General features: G+C 45.5%; 1 pseudogene across 1 annotated transcript; it reads left to right on the forward strand.

Moving 5' to 3' along the window:
• The first annotated feature begins 9,577 nt into the window (after positions 1–9,577).
• Positions 9,578–10,090, forward strand: LOC311607268 (large ribosomal subunit protein eL18-like; annotated as a pseudogene). The gene has a single exon. The product of its transcript is annotated as a large ribosomal subunit protein eL18-like (transcript).
• The last annotated feature ends 819 nt before the right edge of the window (positions 10,091–10,909 follow it).

Genomic DNA, 10,909 nt, shown 5'->3' on the forward strand with positions numbered 1-10,909 from the left:
ACACAATGGAGTATTACTCAACTGTTAAAAAAAATGACATCATGAAATTTTCTGGCAAGTGGACTAGCTACTCACAACAGGCTGTTCCACACTACCCTGAGTTTCTGGTTCTGCCTTTCTTTGTTGTGCCCACATCCTTCTGTTTTCTTTTCTCTTCCATTTCTCTGCCACTTACTTGCTTCTCTTAAGGGGCACCTCCTCTTACAGGTCTCTGACTGTTGGAGGTCATCTCAGGAGTGGCATACCCCGCACTTGTGCATTACGACATGAGACAGGGGTCATCTCAAGCATGGTCTGTCCCCCCCCCCCACCAGGACTGTGCATCTGGTGTTCATCTCAGGCTAGCTCCTTGTAGCCCCATGGGACCAGTCTGTTGGTTGGCTCACTCCTTGCCTGGCTTGTCCAAGTGGCTCTTTGTGAGGGTCACCCTAGGCAGGGCTTTTCTAGTCTTTGGCTTGCTTCCAGACCTAGGAGCCAGGCTGGGCCTGCCTGGCACTGGACTGGTGGTCATCTTAGGCTTGCTTTTTTTTTTCCCCCCCAGAGAATGTTAAGCTATTGATCATTCAAATGTTCACACATCAGAACACTGAGCATAGACACAGCCTCTCTCCTCTCTGCCACCTACTGGTGCACATGTGACACAGCAGCCACACCCGCAAGGCCTCCAGGGGCAAGGAGATTATTTTATCTATTGCCTGTGTTTTCATGGGTGTTGTTTTCCTTGGGCTGTAGTTTTTCTTCTAGTATCTTTTGTAGGGCTGGATTTATGGATAGATGTTGTTTGAATTTGACTCTGTCACGTGGAATATTTTGTTTTCTCCATCTGTGGTGATTTGAAGTTTTGCTTGGTATAATAGTCTGGCCAGGCACCCGCCGTCTCTTGGAGTCTGCAGCCATTTTGTCCAGGCCCTTCTGGATTTTAGCCTCTGTTGAGAAGTCAGGTGTAATTGTAATAGGTCTGCCTTTATATGCTACTTGGTCTTTTTCCCTTGCAGCTTTTAATAATATTTCTTTGTTCTGTATGTTTAGTGTTCTGATTATTATGTGACAAAGGGACTTTCTTTTCTAGTCCAATCTATTTGGTGTTCTGTAAGCTTCTAGTGCCTTTAAAGGCATGGCCTTCCTTAGGTTAGGACATTTTTTTTTCTATGATTTTGTTGAAAATATTTTCTGGGCCTTTAAGCTGGGATACTTCTTTTGTTCCTAATTTTCTTAGGTTTCATCTTTTTATAGTGTCTCAGATTTTCTGGATATTTTGCATCAGGAATTTTTTAGATTTAATATTTTCTTTGACTAATGTATCTATTTCTTTTTATCATGTCTTCAGTGCCTGGGAGTCTCATTTTATCTCTTGTAGTCTGTTGTTGATGCTTGCCTCTGTAGATCCTGTTTGCTTACCTAGATTTTCCATTTCCTCAATTCCCTCAGTTTTTGTTTTCTTTATTGCATCTATTTCAATTTTCAGGCCCTAAACAGTTTCCTTCACCTGTTTGTTTTTTCTTGGCTTTACTGGTAGTCACAAAAGCTACCCTTTGTTCCTGTCCCCATTGTAAATTAGCCGCTTCTCTAGTAACCCTGGAGAGGGTTTTTATAATAATCTGTAAATATGGTATGTGGTTTTTCTAGTGTGCAGACATACCAATTAGGAGCTGTATCTAAGTTTTGTCTCTGGATGGTGGGGTGAAAGGCATGTGTTACTCACCACCTTTTGCACTGTAACTCGGGAATTTAGAATTTTGGAATTTAGTAAACAATTAACTTACAGAGTTCTGCCTGTCTCTCCTGGGATTAAAGGCATGAGCTACCTACAATCCCCTTTCAATTGACCTTGCGTACCAAAATTATGTTGTTGGCCTTTGAGAAAGACCAACAGTGGTTGTGTCCTGCTTATGTACAACCTGAATGGTCTGTGACTGTTCTAGATAGTACACTTTAATTTTTTTCTCAGAAGCATTCTTTATTTTATGTTTTGTTTCTGAGATTGGAGGAATGTTCATCTGTGTTTTCCATTGTTGCAACAGATCACATCTCCATAAATTTATGGCTATATTAGCCACATTTTGCTTTAATTTTCTTATTTTTTCCTTCTGCCCCTATACACTGGACCCATTTTTTTTTTTTTTTTGGTTTTTTTGAGTCAGGGTTTCTCTGTGTAGTCTTGGCTGTCCTAGACTCGCTTTGTAGTCCAGGCTGGCCTCGAACTCACAGCGATCCACCTGCCTCTGCCTCCCGAGTGCTGGGATTAATGGCTTGCGACACCATGCCCGGCTCTCACTGAACCCATCTTGTACTTTGTTTTACCTGAGATAAAATTCCAATTCCCTAGAAGCTGAATATTTACCTCCTCAAGAGACCAACTTGGATGCCAAGATTTTGGTGAAATTATTGTTACATCTGCTTCTGTGTCTACAAAACCTTCAATTTAATGTCATTATTTGTATTGTTAGCTTTTGTCTCTGATCACTTATATCAGTTTGTCAAAAGTGTTTGTTTTCTGGTCTCCCCTGAATTTTTTGTTTTTCTATTGAAGCTGTTTCTGTCCTTAATTACATCCAGAAGAGTGTTGGTTTTAACAACAAGTATTAAATCTTTTAATTGCTCTGTGGATGAGCTTTTTCTATGCTGACAGGGAACGACTGAATCAAATTTGATATCAAGGCCTTCAGGAGTCCCCTTAGGGCATTTACTGAAGCAACAGGATATCTTGCCTTGCTTATCTGTGTTCATTATCCAGTGCCCACCCTTGCCACACCTTCTGCACACTCCAGAAGGCTGGGGCCTTTTTGAATTATCTCTAGAAAAAAACATTATTTCTAGGAATGCCTTGCCTACAATCCTTTTTCAACTGACCTTGCTTATCACATTTAATCATCTTGCATTTTGATTATAAAAAACTTTTAGAAATTACTTCTCCTATCACAGTACTGTAGGGAGGATAAACATGCTTTTGTTTTGATCCCAAGTGTGGGATGGGGAACAGACTTGTGACAGAGCAAGTGATGTTTATCCAGTTAGAAGTCGAACCACTTCATGGGGGAGCTTGGTTGTTGCCAGCTGAAAAACATCCTAGAACAGATTCTGAGAGGATATATATATATATTGCCCAAAACAGGAGGCTAGGCCTTTTGGGACTTGGTATTGTTTGGCTGTTCATTGCTCCACTTTGAGACACTCCTAGAGAGAGCTGACTATGCCAGGATAATGGGTCCTAGGAATTGATACCCAGAAGGCTTCATTCTTGTTTTTCTTAATTTCCTTTTCCTCTCGTTTAGGCTAGTCGGGTTATAGGGGAGGTATACTCATTTAATAAGCTCATAATAATTTTATTTGTTAAGGAAATTGAGCCTACAGAGTAGCATCATAAATGTGAGATCTAATATCAGCCGTGTTTCTAATCCATTCATCTCTTGGTGTTTACCTTGCCTTATAAAGTCTAATCACTCTTTTGCATGCTGAATTAGAATTTTCAAAAGCCGAAGATTCTATTAGTATTTTTCTGACTTCTGAATCTGATACTATTCTATTTACAGCTGATGTCAATCTTTGCAAAAAAAATCATTGAATGCTTTTTTTTTAGGGGGGGGCCTTTAATAATTTTAGCAAATGACTCATACCTCTTTCCTGACTCTTCAACCTTGTCCCAAGCATTTAAAGCAGCTAAATTTAAAGCGCCTAGGTGTGATTATCAAATTCAAGCCGGCTTTGTAACTGACCTTCACCTAGCAACTGATCATGTGAAATATCAATACCTTGCTCCTGACTCTGCGGTTCTACGGCTCTTTCCCCATGTTCACCACTGTGTAACCGAGGAGCAGCTTCCAGTTATTGCTGCTGCCAAATCCTTCCAGTCTTGGGGGGATAATTCTGTTCTGAGTCGCCCATGAATTTAATATCTACTTGGCATAGGGTGAATGCACACCATATGAAGTGATCACACCCTTATATTTCCTCAAATCTAATATATCCATAGGATTCTATTTAACGTCTTCATAATCTTGGGGGTGCCTATCACCTCCTGGTAGGACTTGCATAGTAGCTGGATAGACTGAGATTGGCTTTCTAACAATCTTGGGCCACCTGTCTTCACCTTCACCATGCAGTGGCTTGGAAGGTTCTTGTCTAAATTCCTTTGTCTGGGTCTGAGTATTTTTCTCATTTTTATTTTTAAGTTTCTCCAATATTTCTTCTAAGTCCTGTACCGTTTGGCAGCTGGGAAGTAGCCAGACTAGCTCGGAGCATCAGAATAGACTGATATCTGCCCAGCTCTTAGGTCTTAAATCTTGTTGAATAAATCTATAGTACGTTGTCTCGTCATTTGGGCACTAGAATGGGTGAGTAGAAAAGTCTTCCAAAATTACACCACATCTTTATGTTCCTCACCTGCCTAAGGCAGTCTAAAGATTTATCTGGTTGGCTTTAAGAAATAGCTATGGCCACTAGCTGGGCGGGGAGGTTATGGTGGAACTTCTGGGAGAGAGAGGGAATCTGAGAGGAAGAGGGCAGATGCAGGGGGTTTGTCAAAGGGTTATGGAGGTGAACAGACGTGAACAGGAGCAGAGAGGCGAGCACACGGCAGGACGTGGTACCAGGTTTGGTCATGTTAAGCTAGAAAGCTGGCTAGGAATGTGCCCAGCTAAAATGCCTTAACTTTAAAATATTAAAATCCTGCTGTGTCATTATTTGTACCTCTGGTGCATCTCAGAGTCCTGTTACTGTGTGGCTTTGTTGGAGGAAGTGTGTCACTAGGGGAGTGGGGTGGGCTTAGGTCTAAAGTTCAAGCTGGGTTTAGTGTCTCACAGTCTTCTGCTGCTGCCTGCTGGCCCAGATGTAGAACTCTCAGCTTCTTCTCCAGAACCACGTCTGCCTGGAGGCCACCATGCCCCTTGCCATGATGATCATGGACTGAACCTCTGAATTGCAAGCCAGCCCCAATTAAACGTATTTTTTTTTTAAATATAAGAATTACTATGGTCAGGGTATCTCTTCCCAGAAACAAAAAACAAAAAACAAAAAACAAAAACCTCACTGAGACACCTCCCAAGCAGCTTAGAAGAAAGTGTTGGCGGGATCTGGGTTACTGCCTGAATGGGAGATGGGGCAGAAGTTATATCTGTGGCTAGGCGTCATGGAGCTAATCATTATAAGAAGAGGGCCCTGAAAGGTCATATACACAATCAAGTAACTGGGTGAAATGCTGTGGTCTGAGTGTGTCTTTCCTTGTGGTTAGGGTAGTGAATTGGAGGAGGACAGCCCCACAGGGCGAACACACTTTGTTAGTTTATGTTGCAGAAGGGACATGGCTCCTGAATCCTTAGTCTAGAAATTATATTAAATGGGGGAGAGAAAGGCTCCCAAAGTTTAGTCATTTGAAAGAGACAGGAGGGGCTGGAGAGATGGCTCAGAGGATAAGAGCACCATCTGCTCTTCCAGAGGTCCCAAGTTCAATTCCCAGCAACCACATGGTGGCTCACGACCATCTATACTGCAATCTGATGCTCTCTTCTGGCATACAGGTGTATATGCAGATGGAGCACTCATACATAAAATAAATAAAATCTTAAAAAAAAAAAGAGAGACATGAGAATTCAAGTCAGAGAAAAAAATGTAAAACACTTCCTATTGGTTGTACAAGCATTGAACTGACAGCTGAGTGAATTTGTTTTGCTTTATGAAAGGCCTAATTTGCCCAGTTCTATGACCTGTCATGGAGCCTTTTAGTGGCAGATACCCTAGTGGCTTTTAACTGTCTGCTGTGTGCCTGAGGATTGGCAGCAGAGACTGGCAGTTTTAGACATAGAAGTTTCCAAGCAAAAGCAGTAGCGAGAGGGGTCCCTGCTTAGGAAGGGTTTTACTTTGGCTGGATAAAAGTCTTATATTCCTACTCTCACGTTGTGTTTGTCTCCCTCTGCTTGACAGTCCATAATCCAGTCGTGTGTGAGAGTGAAAAAAGAGCAAGAGAAAGAGAGAAAAGAGATGAGAGAGAGGGAGAGAGAGAGAGAGAGAGAGAGAGAGAGAGAGAGAGAAGGAGGGAGAGAGAGAGAAAGGGAGAGAGAGAGGAGAGAGAGAAAGGAGAGAGAGAAAGGGAGAGAGAGAGAGAGAGAGAGAGAGAGAGAGAGAGAGAGAGAGAGAGAGAGAGAGATATCATGGTGCGGTGTCAGGCTCGGGGTCACTGAGCCATCTCATGAGTCTCTGACATGAGCTTTAAACTTACATTTAAAGCACGGGTAAGGCAAGAAGTAGACCCAATTAAGCAGCCCCAATCAAGCTGTGGTCTAGGTGATTGTCTTCTCAATTCTGCTCCCTAAAGTGATTCAGAAGTCATTGTTGGAGGGGACACTCTGGCTCTCTTAAAAATCACTACGCCTGCTTGAGGGGACAGTGTTGGCAATCTGCCCCAGACTCTGTTGTGCCTGGGATGCAAATTGACTTCAAGTTTAGGAGAACAACTGGAAATTTGCAGGTGCCATTTAGGGGTCTTGAGAGGACACCATGAGCTATCAGCAGTGTCTCAGTCATGCCTTGTGCCTTTAACCTTGAAAGGGGATCAGTTAGGCACCTCACTTTGTAGGCAGGCATTCCTTGCCTTGACAGAGGCTGGAAGGAATATCTTTCCCCAGCCACCCCCTCACACACACTCAGTTTGTGCTCTATAGACAAGTGAAGTTGCTGCTGGTCTTGTTTTCATCCATTTAGACTTCAAACCTTCCAATGGGAGGAAGGCAGGCAGCAGGCAGGCAGGCAGGCAACAGGCAGCAGGCAGGCAGGTAGCAGGCAGGCAACAGGCAGCAGGCAGCAGACAGGCAGCAGGCAGCAGGCAGACAGGCAGGCAGGCAGGCAGCAGGCAACAGGCAGGCAGCAGGCAGCAGGCAGGCAGGCAGCAAGAAGGCAGGCAGGCAGCAGGGGGCAGGAAGGCAGCAGGGGGCAGGAAGGCAGCAGGCAGGCAGGCAGGCAGCAGGCAGGCAGGCAGCAGGCAGGCAGGCAGGCAGGCAACAGGCAGGCAGGCAGCAGGCAGGCAGGCAGCAGGCAGCAGGCAGCAGGCAGCAGGCAGCAGGTAGCAGGCAGCAGGCAGCAGGCAGGCAGGCAGGCAGCAGGCAGGCAACAGGCAGTAGGCAGCAGGCAGGCAGGTAGCAGGCAGGCAACAGGCAGCAGGCAGCAGACAGGCAGCAGGCAGCAGGCAGGTAGCAGGCAGCAGGCAGCAGGCAGGTAGCAGGCAGCAGGCAGCAGGCAGCAGGCAGCAGGCAGCAGGCAGCAGGCAGCAGGCAGCAGGCAGCAGGCAGCAGGCAGGCAGCAGGCAGGCAGGCAGGCGAGCAAGCTTATGCATTACCCAGTGAGGTGGGAGGGAAACTTAAAACCCAAGGAGCCCCAAAGTTTGGTTCCACTCCAGAAGCAGAAACTGCACCGGAACACCTTGCCACAGGACTTCTTGGGTTCATTTCGCCTGCTGTGAGTCTGAGTCTGTTCCTAGCCACCGACAGGGAAGTACTATCGCCTCAGCCCCTTTCCCCCTCACTTCTCCAGCCCAGGTGGAGCCCACAGCTAGCGGAAGGGGCTCAAGAGCAGCTTCCTTCCGTGGGAGGCTGGTCATCACTTCCCATTGCGCTAGGGAATCGCTTGAGGCGCACAGCAGAATTTACTGGTGAGATGGGGGAGTCTGTTAAGAACACGTTCTAGAATACATTTGAATGAAAGGAGAAAACACAGAAAGAGGGAGTTACTTCACGTTGCTAAGGAGGGGTTGTTTATCCCACTGTTTAAGTTGCGGTGTAGCCGGTCCTGAGTTGCAAAATACTTTGTCAGAAAGGGGTGTGTGTATAGTTCAAGCCAAGTGAATTCCAGCCTGTCCCTATATTTGCCTACTTCATAAACTTAAAAAAAATTATTACTTGTAGAAGTTTGGTACGGCATCAGAGAAAAACATTCACAATTATCTTAGAAAGCAATTTAAAATATTCCTTCGTTGTTTTTGCTATGTAGTCAACGGGGGGATCTAATCAGTTCCTGGGAGCCCCGTCTCTGAATGTTCTGGCACCAGGGATCAAGTATTTAACACATTAGCCTTTGGGGGAAATTCTATATGTAAACTATAACAGGAAGGTAATGGCTTGACTGGTAACCTTCAAAAAAAAAAGAAAAAAAGAAAAAAAAAAGAAAGAAAGAAAGAAAAGAAAGAAAAGATGTCCACATTCTAATGCTTAAAGGTTAACCTGTGTGTGAAAGCTTGTGTGGGAAAGGGTCTCTGGGAGCCATTAAAATTCTTGAAAAGATCATCCTGGATTGTATGGGTCCCTAAGGCCAGTCAATGACAGATGTCCTTTCTAGAGAAAGGCAAAAGATTTGACCCAGACACAGAGGAGAAGGATTGGGAAGGCGCAGGCTGTCATCCAGCCACAGGCCAAGGAGTTCCTGTAGCCCCTGGGAGCTAGAAGCCGCAGAGAACCTCCCCTGGAAACCTCGGGGTCAAAGGAGAGTGACACGGTGTGACTTGAGCCGTAGGGCACTAAGAGGCAGTGGAGACTCACACTGACGGGTAAGGGGAGGGGTTGGGTATTCTTGTGGCCCTGACAAGTTCACGGTCTGTCTTTAGGATGGCCACCGAGTGGTCATATGTAATGTGCTCTGTGTCCTTGTTTGTGTCCAACAAACAAGCCCAGGCCAGCACCTGGCACACCAAAGCCTACCTGGGTGGCAGAGGTTCCCTTTGTCTTTGTGACACCAGGCTCGCTCACCGCTCCCAAAGACCCTTTCCCACACAAGCTTACTTACACAGGTTCTAGGCATTAGAATGTAAACATCTGTTTGAGAAGGTTACCAGTCAATCCACTGCCTTCCTGATATAGCTGAGATCTAGAATTTTCCCCAGAGGCTAACATATTAAGTTCTTGGTCTCTGGTGTCAGAAGAGAGAAGGCGGGAGCTGCATTTTGGTTAGCTTTTGACTGGGTCAGATGATAAAGAGACGCACCACAGTGTGAAACAAAGGCACACTTCTAATTTTCTCCATAAAACAATTTCTTGTTCTTTCTTATGGTTCTGGGTTTGAAGCTAGGAGCTTGGGCATGCTGGCCCGGGCTCTACCAGTGGCTACATCCCTAGATCTTGTTTTCGTAATTTTTGTTTAGAGACAGGGACTCCCTATGTTGCGTGGGCTACCCTTGAGCTCACTTGGTGGTCCAGAGAGGCCTTGAACTTGAGACCTTCCTGCTTCAGCCTTTCAAGTGTCTCGGATTGCAGGGCTATGCATTCTTCATGGAAATTTTATTTATAAGAACATTCAATGAGTTTGTTTTTTTTTTTATCACATAAACATTTGGATTTTTAAAATTGAGTTAATAAATGCTGTCCTACTTAGCTGTAACTGTCAATTTGACACGGCCTAGAGTCAGCTGAGAGGAGACTCTCAACTGAGTAATTGCCTGGATCAGACTGGCCGGTGGGCATGTGTGTGAGGGGTTGTCTTGATGGTTAATTGCAGTAGGAGGGCCCAGCCCACCGTGGGCAGCACCATTCTCTGAACACTCAGTCTTGGGCTATATAAAAAGGTTAGTTAACTTTCTGGACCTGGCTGAGCATGAGGCTCCATGGTTGGTGTTGATGTTCGTCACAGCATGGACCGCAAGGCTCCGCACAAGGAGCCCTAGAGACAGGACATCTGCCTGCGCCTGCTAGTCAAGCTGGACAGGCTTCTGGCCAGACGAACCAACTCCACCTTCAATCAGGTTGTGCTGAAGAAGTTATTCATGAGTCGCACGAACGGACCACCTCTGCTCCTGTTGCGCATGATCCAAAAGATGAAGCTTCCTGGCCCAGGAAACAAAACCGCGGTGGTTGTGGGGACAGTCACAGGTGATGTGAGGATTTCGGAAGTGCCCCAAACTGAATGTGTGTGCACGGCGGGTGAGCTGGCCCCGGAGTCCCCCAAAGGCTGAGGCACTGTGCTCCTGTCTGGTCCTCGGAAGGGCAGAGAGGTGTACTGGCATTTTGGCAAGGCCCTGGGGACCCCACATAGCCACATCAAACTCTATGTCTACTCCAAGGGCTGGAAGTTCGAGCCTGCCAGAGGCCGAAGGGCCAGCCGAGGCTGCAAAAACTAACCCTGGATCTTACTGTTATTTAAAAAAAAAATTGGGGGCTGAAGAAGAAGAAGAAGAAGAGGAGGAGGAGGAGGAGGAAGAAGAAGAGGAGGAGGAAGAGGAGGAAGATGAGGAAGAGGAGGAGGAGGAGGAGGAGGAGGAGGAGGAGGAGGAGGAGGAGCCTGGGGAGCAGCCAGCAAGCAGTGTCCTTCCATGGTTTTCTCCTCTACTTCCCTGTGAGTGAGTTCCTTGGCCAGAGGTGACACCGTGTAGAATAGCAAGCCGGCCTGCCCTGAGTTCCTGCCCTGACCTACTTTTTTTGTTACTGTTTTATCGCAGTAACAGAGATGAAACTTGAACAAATACATACACGCCTTTCAGTTTTAACTTACAAATAGGAGCTGTTTGGAGTCATCAGTGCAAGTGGAAAGAATCCCAAGGCCAGAACGCCTGCGAACCAATGGCTACTTAATTGTCAGTTTGTATAAATACACCATGAGTGTTTGTCTAATAGGGGAGGACTGGGTTCTATAACGCCCACAAAGTCAATCTTGCTCAGCATGTTATTCCCAGGTAGGTTTTAACACCTGATTTATTAATAATTTGGAGAGGTGAGTTGAAGTTTCCTGCTTTGATATCAATTTGTATCAATTTGTAGTTCCCTCGATTTTTACTATATATCTAAGATCGTAAGAGTTTTGATAGCATGTCATAATTGTACAAAGGGGCTCACAGTGACACTTTTATACAGATATTCAACATACCTCGGTCATATTCTCCTAAATTAGGAGATTAAATTGTTTCTCGTCATTTGACTTGCTTGCTGTGTGACCTTACTTA

Source organism: Acomys minous (genome assembly GCF_964271855.1).
Source record: "Acomys minous genome assembly, chromosome: 10".
Taxonomy (NCBI): Eukaryota; Metazoa; Chordata; class Mammalia; order Rodentia; family Muridae; genus Acomys; species Acomys minous.